This window comes from Mytilus galloprovincialis, chromosome 11, assembly GCF_965363235.1.
Source record: "Mytilus galloprovincialis chromosome 11, xbMytGall1.hap1.1, whole genome shotgun sequence".
NCBI lineage: Eukaryota > Metazoa > Mollusca > Bivalvia > Mytilida > Mytilidae > Mytilus > Mytilus galloprovincialis.
In genome coordinates this window covers 60,825,027-60,837,615 of record NC_134848.1, presented here as the reverse complement: position 1 = coordinate 60,837,615, position 12,589 = coordinate 60,825,027, and the positions used below count along the sequence as shown (strand labels likewise).

Sequence of the window (12,589 nt, the reverse complement as noted above, 5' to 3'; positions counted from 1 at the left end):
TACTTCATTTATTGAATGATATCATCTCAACTTAGATTAACCCCCCTAAAAAACACGGATACCACGTTTTTTTTTTATGTATTAACAACAGGTTTAAACAGTTTTTTTATTTAAACAAAAAAGGTCTTCAAAGAAAAAAAAGAGATATTCTTGAACATTTGAACTCGTGGGTGAATAAATGTTTACATCTTTTAATACAAAACTTTATACACCAAAAGTGTGAATGGTTTACATCGGTTAACCGATAGACCAGAGCTTAAAGGACGCCATTTTACAACTAATTTTACAGTGATGTAATAACATTATATTCTATATGGCTATATCTGTAAACGCTTTGAACGTCATGTTTCTGCAAGGACCAGCTTATTTCTGTTATGATATGTATTTTGTTTTACCTTTTCTTACGAGAGGAATTCTACTGTTTTTGTTAATGGTTTTACGATTTATTTTACAACAATTTCTTTGTGTGAAGAAAATGTACAAACGCTAGTGTCAAATAATACTACACTATGGAGTGCTTCCTCCGGTGTCATTCTATATCTTGTGTAATGAATCGCGGGTTACGGCTAGTACATGATGATGTGGAAAACTATCAAACTTGTCCCTGTAAAATGTGTTTCGCTTGGAAGATTGTTAATTCATATTGGCCTGGATGACTGTAATTTTTAGTTTGCAAAATAACTTAGATTTAATTGTGATAGCTGATTGTTATGCTGAGTAACTATTGTAAATTTTAAAGTATTATACCACATTATTATTTAGAGTATATTCTTCCGTTGCAGGATATTCTAAATATAGACACAAAAGAAACATCTGATATGTTGTGAACACCATATTTGAATGATGTTATTCAGATGAATGATATTATGCAAGGGAATTGCTTCATTTTATTCGATGTTTAATTGTTTGCAAAAATTTTCCAATAAAAATGTTCAATGCTAATTTCAGTAGTAAAAGTTGTATGACCTTTTGTTCAGATATTTATACAACTGTTTATCTAATGGTTTTACTATGAAAAAAAATAGCTACTGCCGAAAAGTTTCAGATGTCAGGCCTTTTCCTTTATATGATAGCAGTTTGTTAAATACTTCAATTATGTATGTCTTCCTGTAGAACTATTGCTACAAAATAATTAGATTGATCATACATGTATTTATCTGCCTATTAGACCACCAATTAAATGAGTACGAGGAAAACGTTGGAATTTCCATTCGGTTTGAAACTGACGACTTTCTAAATCAATTCCATGTAATTAAAAATAGCAAAAATAGAGAATATGCCTAGGTACCAATAGAAATCATGAGAAAAAATGGCAGATATCAACGTGGTACAAACAGAAAGTCATCTAAAGCTTAAAATATGAATTAAGGAATTGAACAACCCAAACTCATAAAAAACGAATGTGTTAAGTGGCATCTACTTGAACGTAAATATATTTTGTAACCATTCGCAGTCTTAAGGAGAATGAAAACTGTTTCAAATAATGAAATCAGACGATCAGTGCTAACATGAGGAACATTTGTAATATCAATAGATGATTTTGCACAGCTAAAACCAACAAACTTAATCCTTGTATCTTTGATGAGAGTTTTTTCAGAGTTAAACTATTGCTATTCTAATAGAAGGAAAGTCAATCTAGAAGTAATAAAACAAAATTATAATTAAACCTTGCAACTGCCGTTTATCCGATTTTTTCTCATCTGGTAAAAAAGGGCCAAGTGAGCTTTTCTCATCACTTGGCGTCCGTCCTCCGTCGTCCCTCGTTGTCGTCGTCGTCGTCGTCCACCGTCCGTTAACTTTAACAAAAATCTTAACCTCCTCTTAAAACATTGTTATGACTTCATTTTACTGTTTTACCATTCTTTATTTCAGTAATTGGACTATCATTTACATGTGAGAAACCATTATGTTACCTGTAGATGTCCAATATTTTTAAGAATAGCCATCCTCTGTCTGGAAAATATTTGACAGCTAAAGGTAGCATAACTGATTCTTACTGGTAAATGATAGTTCAATCACTGAAATAAAAAAAAGCTATAAATTACCCAAATTGTTTTCATCATGTTAACTAAAATACAACCAACAAATAACAATTAAGTTTTTTTTTTATTAAAGTCACCTTCCAATACAATAATTTTGTCACTCATCAAAACGGTTTCTTCAGTAAAATAATCACTTTCAAATTGATTTTTAACAATACCAATACTTATATCACTACCATTTTCTCATGTTTTTGGTTTGTCTCTTTTAGCACTAATTCAATAAGTTGAATATACTCGTTGTAAGTCTTGTCTTTGTTGCTTTTATGTATTTCTTATTTCAAAAAATTGTATTCTCTTCCGTCTTAAGGTTATAGAAATTGACCTCTGGTGTTGCTCTTATTCTACCTAACATCATTTTCAACTACAATTAAAGTGAAAACAACGCAACAAAGAAATGCTAGATCATGCCGCAATACAAGGGTCGCGCACAACATAAACCTTATCATGTGTACAAAGTGCGAATCTAGAACTTCCTTCATGAATTAGGGGTCTATAATAGTCTATTAGCTAGTTTTCAAAAGCGCTCTAGTTAAGGAGTTTGTATTACACCCCAGGGTACTGCAATTTTTTTTTGGATATAATTCAACTTCATTATCTTATTGATAAAAAACAAGGTGTTAGACCAAAAAGAAGTGTCCAAAAGAGGTTTAAAAACGCCCCTTTCAATGGTCCTCTCATTTAGTTATCACGAGTAAGTATTTTTATGCCCCACCTACGATAGTAGAGGGGCATTATGTTTTCTGGTCTGTGCGTCCGTTCGTCCGTCTGTCTGTCTGTCTGTCCGTTCGTTCGTCTGTTCGTTCGTCCGTCTGTCCCGCTTCAGGTTAAAGTTTTTGGTCAAGGTAGTTTTTGATGAAGTTGAAGTCCAATCAACTTGAAACTTAGTACAAATATTCCATATGATAAGATCTTTCTACTTTTAATGACAAATTAGAGTTTTAACCCCATTTTCACAGTACACTGAACACTGAGACAAAATTACGTTTCGGTAACATTTACGTTTGTGATGTAGTTGAAGTCCAATCAACTTGAAATTTATTACAAATATTCCATATGATAAGATCTTTCTACTTTTAATGCTAAATTAGAGTTTTTACCCCATTTTCACAGTACACTGAACACTGAGACAAAATTACGTTTCGGTAACATTTACGTTTGTGATGTAGTTGAAGTCCAGTCAACATGAAACTTATTACAAATATTCCATATGATAAGATCTTTCTACTTTTAATGCCAAATTAGAGTTTTTACCCTCATTTTCACAGTACACTGAACACTGAGACAAAATTACGTTTCGGTAACATTTACGTTTGTGATGTAGTTGAAGTCCAATCAACTTGAAATTTATTACAAATATTCCATATGATAAGATCTTTCTACTTTTAATGCTAAATTAGAGTTTTTACTCCATTTTCACAGTACACTGAACACTGAGACAAAATTACGTTTCGGTAACATTTACGTTTGTGATGTAGTTGAAGTCCAGTCAACATGAAACTTATTACAAATATTCCATATGATAAGATCTTTCTACTTTTAATTCCAAATTAGAGTTTTTACCCCATTTTCACAGTACACTGAACACTCAGACAAAATTACGTTTCGGTAACATTTACAAGACACAAAGAATTCAATACACAAATAAACGAAAAAAAGCGACACGACCTTGCAGGTAGAAAAAAAAAGAAAAAAAAGGGGGAGGTATTCAGGTGGTACATTTGGGTCAACAGAAACAGTCTCTGGAAAATTCTAGTATAATAATATAACTGATTGCATGTTGTTATCTCTTCAATAGTTCATATTAATAATATATTTGAAATAAAATCGACTGCGGTGCACTCGAATCGAGGATATGGTTCAACAAGAACCTATCTTCATATGCTATTCTTTTTTTTTCTCATTGACCTTGTGAAAAATAAAACCCGGGATGAAACAAGAAACTAATAGGAAAGGACTACATTTTGAAATATAATATATATAAAACTTGCCATTATAAGTTGCTATGACTATATCCTCTTTGCAATCCACACAGAAATAATGTATCTGAGTAGAGTCTGAATACACTTTTTAACTTAAATTTAATCCAAAGTTTGAAACAATACAATCAATAATAACGAAATATCTTTCTTCGTTTTTGTGCATTAAGACTATTCTATGAGCGGAAAATATGAGTAGTCCTTGCCCACGCAAAAATCACGATAGGCATTCCGTGTGTCTTATTCTCTATGCACCAATGCATGTTTTTTTACTTTCAGCTGTACCTTCCTTGTTCCTTTAAGTTGAACTACTGTTTGAAGGGGCCAACATATAGGATATATTCTAATGTATAGAAAGTTCATTCACAAAACAATTTTCATACTTGATGGAAATAAATCTTTGCCTGTGTTTTCATTTGTTTTCCTTTTTCGACATGTTAAGTAATGTTTTAAGTAAGATATAAGCCTTCAACAGGCCATTCTTTTAAAAAATTGAACAGAATGGACTGTTATCGGCTTATATCCCTTACTGAAACTACTGGGTCAAATGAAACCAGACTTGGCCTAAATACTTCTGAGGGTATCTAAATGTATCCGATGACCCCGCTCATCGACCAAGATGACCACAATGTTTATAGTTCTGAAACTAAAACATTTAGAGCAAATCTGAAATGTTACAAAACATGTTCAATAGTAGAACAAGATCTATCTGCCCTGAAATTTTTAGACGCACCAGACAACCTGCTGCTTGGTTGCTGTCTCAGAATTAGTAATTTTAAGGAAATTTTACACTTTTGAATAATATAATAGATAGAGATAAACTGAAACAGCAAAATTGTTCAACAAAGTAAATCTACAAATGGAGGTATTGTCCTTCGTAGTAAGTATGGAAAATAAAAAAATAAAAAAAATGTTATCTTTTACAAAAATCTTCTCCTCTGAAACTACTAAGACAAACTTAACCAAACTAGGCCAAAATCATCATTAAGCTAAAACATATCAGAAAACCGGGCCTTGAAGGCATAACACTTTGCTCAGTGCTCGGAGCACAAAAATCATGCTCGAAACATGAAATCCAGCAATTTGATTGGTTGATTTTTGAGTCTGAGTACAAAAATCATGGTCGAAAGTTTTATGACCGTGAGGCCGGTCCTACCAACCAAAATGGCTAACATCGCTAAAAGTAGAACATAGGGGTAAAGAACAAGTTTTGTATATTATTTTTTGAACCGTTATAAATAGAGAAAAAAACATTTTTAGAATAATCAGCTTTACCAATAGTTCATTTATATTTGTCTGTGCCTTTGTTATATTTCGTTCCTCTTTTATACGTCAACATTTTCTTATAAATTCTCATATGAGCTTTTGCCCATAAATGACACATTTAACGATATTTGTTTTCGTCATTTTTGCTGTTTATTATGAAAACAATGATATTTAGAGAGAAATATTTTAATCTGTTATGCTTCATTTTGATAGATACAAAACACTTCAAATCAGAAAAAAAAATCAGTAAGGCAAATTTATTGATAAGTCATAGAAACTTAACAGAATTAAAGCCCAGTAATACCAGATCAGCAAAACAGAGATTGTTGTCTTGGTCTATTCCCATCTACAATGTTGTAAAGTGTGCTTTGATTGATATCCACCTATACACGGTGAGCGACACAGGCTCTTAGGAGCTTCTAGTTATCGTGTTAGAGACAATATATGTTTTCTTAATGGAAAATGGACTGTAACGACACATTGTACAATGATGTATATTTAAGTATAATGTCATTTTATATAGTAACCTTTTCATCTACCTGTAAGATTTACTTTAAAAACGCTTGTTTTTTTTTTTTAAATTTTAACGAAAGAACAGCAACTGTTTTACTGAGTAATAAATTCCAGACAAGAAAGGATTTTGCTATGAAATGTAGAAATGAAATAAGATATCTGAATGTTATTCAAGGTCCCGATATATGATATTTAATATACAATTACAAATATTTCAGAATGTAACGAATACATAAAAAGATAAACAAGAATATGTCCAAAGTACACGCATGCACAGGCACTATCAGTTTCTATGTTCAGTGGACCGTGAAAATGGGATTTCATCTCTAATTTGGCACTACAATTAGAAAGACCATAATATAGGTAACATGTTTACTAAGTTACAAGTTGATTGGACATGAATCACTACCTCGACCAAAAACTCAAACCTGAAGCGGGACGGACGAACGAACGAACAGATGGACGAACGGACGGACGGACGGACGAACGGACGCACAGACCAGCAAACATAATGCCCCTCTGCTATCGTAGGTGGGGCATAACAAATTGACGCTGGACGTTAAGCATGGTTCATTTTATATGTAATATAGAGACAAGTTGACATACAGATCCCTGAATGAGAAAATATGATATTGTGTATGCTCACATTTTTTTTAATAAAATTTGAAATTGTAAAACATAAGTCTAAATATGTTTTCTAATGTTTATTTTAAAAGCAAAACGTGCATATGGTTGTTGCAAGAAAACATGTAAGGAGAGAAAAGAAATATATTATGATGCCATTGAAAAATTATCTGATATTATGTATATTTTATGATTTGTTTGCACACAATTTAATTGAACTTGATCATTGTATTGTTCATCAGTGATAGTAAGGTGAATTAACAAAGAAAAATATTTTTATTGTATAAATGCAGCTTCGTCAACTTTTCATTGTTTTTATTATGTTATAATATGTATTCAAATATTTTTTTCAGTGGTGTAACTATTGACATTCCATTTGAAAATGCAATAGCCATTCCAAGACAACCAGAATGAGGACACTTGCCGTTCTTATCTGAAAGTTTGCATTTGACTTTGTCGCTTGAATATGGACAGTTTCGTATGTAGATACATGTGCCAGAGTCACCTGGAACTAGCGGAACATTTAAACATAATTGATTGTACATTCGGAATGTTGTTGTAGCGGGAAATGGGCCTTGCAACACCTGAAAATGAGCCGGTTGTGCAATCATTACTGGGAATATCGAACTGCCGTTTGCAGAAGCGATAGCCTGTCCCAAATTTTTCAACTCCACTTCAATCATCCTTTCTGGCCCAAATACTGTTTTACAATGTTCGACTGTCGTCAGCTGTCCAAATGCCATAGTATCTACTTCAGAATGGGTTAACGTAAGCAGTTCATAGTCTATGTAGTTGTCATTCAGGTACTCATTTGACATTCCTATAGAGAAAATCAATAACTTATTATAATATCTAACGATAATGCACAATATGTATTCTAGTATTTAAAATTTCTTATTATTTTGTTAAAGGTCTTCATTTCACAGTTGGTATTTAATATATGTTGTATTGTTCAAAATTTACCACCACACTAGTTATATACGAATGTGTGACTTGAAATTTTATCGAAAAAAGACTTAAAATGAACGTTCATTCAAAATTTCTACTTTTTAACTCACCTGGCCCATATGGCCAAGTGAGCATTTCTCATCACTTTCCATCGGTCGTCCGTCTTCACCGTCGTCCGTTAATTTTTACAAAAATCTTCTCCTCTGAAACAACTGGGCCAGTTTAGTTAAATTGTCCTGCCAACCAAGATGGCCGACATGGCGAAAAATAAAACATATAGGGTAACATTTAGTTTCTGGCTTATAGCTCAAACTCAATCATTTTCATTTAGAGCAAATCTGACATGGAATAAAAATGTTTATTAGGTTAAGATCTATATGTTTTGAATTTTTCAAATGAATCAGACATCTGATAATTGGTAATTTTAATGAAAATTTGTTGTGTTTGGTTATTATCTTGAATATTATTATAGATAGAGATAAATTTAAACCAGCAATAATGTTCAGCAAAGTAAAACTTACAAATGAATCAATGTTGACCAAAATGGTCAATTGAATCCATAAGGAGTTATTGGCCTTTAAAGTCAAAGTTTACAATTTTTTTCTAAATTTTTGTAATCTTCCACAAAAGCCTTCTCCTTCCTGCATGAGACAAGTTTAACAAAACTTTGCCACAATTAGCATTAGGGTAATTTGTTTCAGAAATAAACGTTACTGAGGAACCTACTTGCCCACCAACATATTAGACATGACTAAAAATTGAACATACGGGGGGAGGGGGAAATGCTATTATTTGCCTATATCTCTGAAACTAAAGCAAAAGTATAACGGTTTTTAAATTTGCTCTGGTATCTTTTCCTGACAGTAAAATGTTCGAGTTATGTTTCAAACTTTTGATTTCCTTTCATAAAATACAAATAAACTTACCCGTAAAGATTTAGTTTTATTTAATATCACGATGTATGTGTTATGTAAAAAAAAAGAGGCCGTACATATGTTATTGAATAATGTTAAACGCCATTTTCAGCGGCGTTGAGCTATTTCGTGATTTTTCCTAATAAGAGTAAAAGGTAATCAAATCCCACATACAATAAAAAAAAGAACCAATCTGTCCGCTGTTCACTTTTAAAAGGAAGGTATATATTATTATTGATGCATTCGATCTTACATTTGAACAGATACATACCCAGGTAAAGATGCGAATGTGGATTCTTTGCACTATCCTGTACCATGGAGTTGGGGTTTACTTTACAGTCAGATTTCATTTCAATAACAGCAACATCTATGCCTGGTTTAGTATCTGAACCTGTTTCAAAATCACACCGCAGGGCATTCCCGCATTCAATTTTTTGTCCATTGGCGTCTTTAACAAATACACGAAGATCCTTGTTATGGATTGGATTGTTTTTTCTTGAAATCATGCTTTGTTCGTCCAGCATGACATGTGCACAGGTAATGAAGCAATTTCTGTTATAATAAAGCAAAATGCCACCAAGAGTACCACTCATTGTAGTACTTTCAATGTGATCACCTACCATTAAATTAGTAAGATTCACAGATCCTTCAATCACATCAGTTTTAACTTTCGTTCCATCTGAGGCAAAAACGGAATCTGGGAAGTGTCTTTCACCAATTGGAATAAAGCCTTTCAGTCCACAGGTAAAAGTTGCACACTTCTCTACAGTAAATCGATTCCTAGTTTTAAAAGACTTTGACCTTATTAAAGAAGGAACAATGGAAAACAGATTGGAATGGTTACTAAAAAAATGATGGGCATACTGCGAAGACACTCCGTGTAACAAACAAACAGAGCGTAATTGTCTACGCAATAATTTTTCGTGCTTTTGTTTTATACGTTCTCCTTCCGTACACATTCCATGAGAAACTTTTTGATAGATAAGAATGCCTTCGTAGTTCTTTGGTAAACTAGGGATAATCTTTACAACAACAACCACAATATATAAAAAGTCAGAGCAAAAGAATTCTGCCGAAGATTTGTTTTTACAAATGCATTTGAAGGCCGGATAAATGTTTTTGATTTTGCGTGACATTTGTTGACCTAAATAAAACATTCGACTAATCTGCCAAGATATTGCCTTAGCTGTGTCTACGTGTTTAGCTTTTTTCGTATTAATGCTAGTTTTGGTAGACAGACCAATTGATGTTTTAACGGCTTTTACCAAACCTGGAATTGAACATATCCACTGGTTGCACTTGAAAAGATACCTGCAACACAGGCTATTTCCGTTTTGTACACACATATTAAAGATGTGCCTAGTGTCATTATAGGACTTTCCGTCCGCTATCAGTCTATTTATTATACTGAGTTCTTCTGGTTTATGTACAATTTCCTTCCGAACTCCTGAAAGCATTCCAAAATATAAATTATGACTCCCTATGCAATTGAACTCTATATTGATCTGCAATATACAACCAAATTATTTTTTATAAAACAACGTTATCTCTTTTTATTTTACATACACTTGGATGCACATTAATTATTGATAAAAATTGATAATAAGTAAGTATGAGTCTGGCTGAAATAGAGCTTACTATATTAGTATAATATTTCTAGGACTGTTATCTAAACATTTCTAAATGTGTTTTGTTATTTTTAAATGGCATTAGGATACAGTCATGTCTCAATGATTTTTTTTTCAAATATGGACAACCTCTTAATTCTTACCGACTTAATGACAGATAAGGGCTAGTCAACCTTATATTTCTATAACATGAAAGGGGTCAACAATATTCAAAATAAAAAAGAGATATATCTAATTTTAAAAAAAAAACGAAAATGTTAGAGTTAATGATTCTTTGGTTTTTGGTATTTCAAATCCTTCCTTTCTTAACAACGAGAAAAATAAATAGTATTATAAAGCCATTTTTTAAATCTTACCTCTTCTCGCTGCCTCACAAACTTTATTTTGGCGTTTTTTATCATTCATACAGTGGATAATGTAACCATTGCAGTGAACCAATTCATCATCAACTGATTATTATAATTTAAAAAAAACATAAATGCATTGGAAAACATTTGAATTTTATCATGTTTACGTTCTTTTTGACATATTTTTTGAGTCAGTGTATATGCATATACGAATATTTCAATATCGTTGTTACATTTATTTGTATATTTGTTTGAACTTTTAAATCAGTAGGGTTTTATGTCTGTGATGCATTTTGATAAAAGAATGGCTGCTGAATATTAACAAAGGTTACATATACCAACAACATCTAGTTGCATTGTTCATCCAATTGCGTAAAATTAAACGCACTAATAAACATCTGTTATATAAGTGTGAGGTTTTTGAAGCTATACAAAAGATTTAACCCTATATTGTTTTTAATTAAATCAGGAATACGACAGTTTTTATATCTCGATAGAGTCGAATGTTAGATTTTACCAGGTAGTATAGACCGTTTTGAACTTATCATGTAGTTAAGAATTGTTCTTTTTTTATTATACTTTTCAAATGGATATATAAAGACGTGAACAAAAGAAGTTACACGGAATAATCAGAAAAATATTTCATATAAAACACATAAAAACTCAATAAAGCCTTTTATTTATTGACATCAGTAGGAACTTTTTTCATTTTTTTTTATCTGAAATCAAATGTTAAGTTATAATTCGTACCTACTTTCCCTGCCTCACAAACTTTTCGAGAGAGTCTTCGATCAGACACACAAAGGATAATGTGACCATCACAGTGTAATAATTCACCGTCATCTCCTGGGAAAATTAAGAGATGCCTTGCAATATTATTGAAACGTTATTTGATAAAAGAAGTGGGAGATTTAGCTTGTATTGTGCAGTGAACCAGTGTTAACCCTTCAGTTTCCTCGGCCAATACCGTTATAAAATCAGCATAAATCGTCTCATAACAGTTCCGGTATGTACACAGTATAAAGTTTATGGACCTATATCAGTGTGTGTAAAGAAATGTATGGGTTGAAATGAAAAATTGCAATCTGATTATTCAAATCACGACCTAATTGAAAAAGAAAACTTCCCTTTCAAAAAAGAACAATGTTAAGAATGTGTAGTGTAGAAGGTCAAAAGACGTAACTGACATCAAAATACTTTGTCCGTACAACTATACAGTAAGTTGTTCGATATGCAGTAGTTAATATGTACTATTATTATAAATGATATGAGCAAATAAGCCCTAATACTACGTTTCACTGTCAATATAAATCAAGACTCAATTTTGCTCTTTGAACAAGGCCTATACGAAAGAAAAACAGGGCCAATACAGAAAAAGGCAGAAAAAAATCCGTATTGGCTCTGTATTGATAACGGTTTTTAATTTTCTTATAATCATTTTATAAAAGTGTAATGACCTGGCTATTTCTGTATTGGCACTAGTATAGATTCTCGGTCAGCTGTATTGGCCCTCGACTCTACGGGTCTCGAGGCCAATACAGCAAATCATGAATCTATCCCAGTGCCAATACTGAAACAGCCAGTTAATAACACTATATAAATATATGTATATCAACATAACGTTATAATTCAACTTATTTGTACAATGGTTTTGAATCTTGCTTTTACACAACTGTCTTTCAGTAAAGGAAGATTAAATGCTCGCAATCGTGTTCAAACTATGCACATGACGTATATGTTGCGAAACAACTCACCAATGATCATGAATTTCTGCGAGGTAAGCGAAGTCTTTGAACTGTAATAATCAATAAAACATTTTAGTATTTACATTGCATACTCAATTCAAATTGTAGTCTGCATTTGATATACATATACTAGTACATGCTTAAAAATTCGGCCGTTTTAATCTCAATATTGACACATTCAAATAATTTTTCGTTTTGAAAGTTCCTCAATTATTTTATGTATTTTTGCACTCATAGCAATCTATTATTTCGCTTTAGCAATATTGCAAAAATATGAAATAAATCATATTATTTCATTAGCAATAGTTTTTTTTTATATGTCCATTTTTGATTTAAAATTAAGATTGATATAAATTTAAAAAATTATAACACACGTGTTCATACATTTCAGTTATTACGGAATTCTTCCCTGGAATATATTACATCATTTTTTTAATCAATTGCATCGCTTAGATACAGTACGCTCCAATAACTTGTATGATGTTCTTTTGACTCTTTTATTTCTTTGTTTGTCTTTTTTTCCGTCATGCTCGAAAGCTTTATGTTTTTAATCCAAAAGGCATAATATGTTTTATGGTAAGTGTTA

At 32.0% G+C, this 12,589-nt stretch overlaps 1 long non-coding RNA gene across 1 annotated transcript; it reads right to left on the bottom strand.

Moving 5' to 3' along the window:
- Positions 1 to 6,581: 6,581 nt before the first annotated feature.
- On the bottom strand, positions 6,582 to 12,067 carry LOC143051285 (uncharacterized). Its single transcript, XR_012970687.1, has 5 exons — positions 12,013 to 12,067; positions 11,009 to 11,104; positions 10,268 to 10,360; positions 8,555 to 9,730; positions 6,582 to 7,241 (listed from the first exon to the last, which is right to left on the bottom strand). It is a non-coding gene; the product is annotated as an uncharacterized LOC143051285 (long non-coding RNA).
- Positions 12,068 to 12,589: the final 522 nt, after the last annotated feature.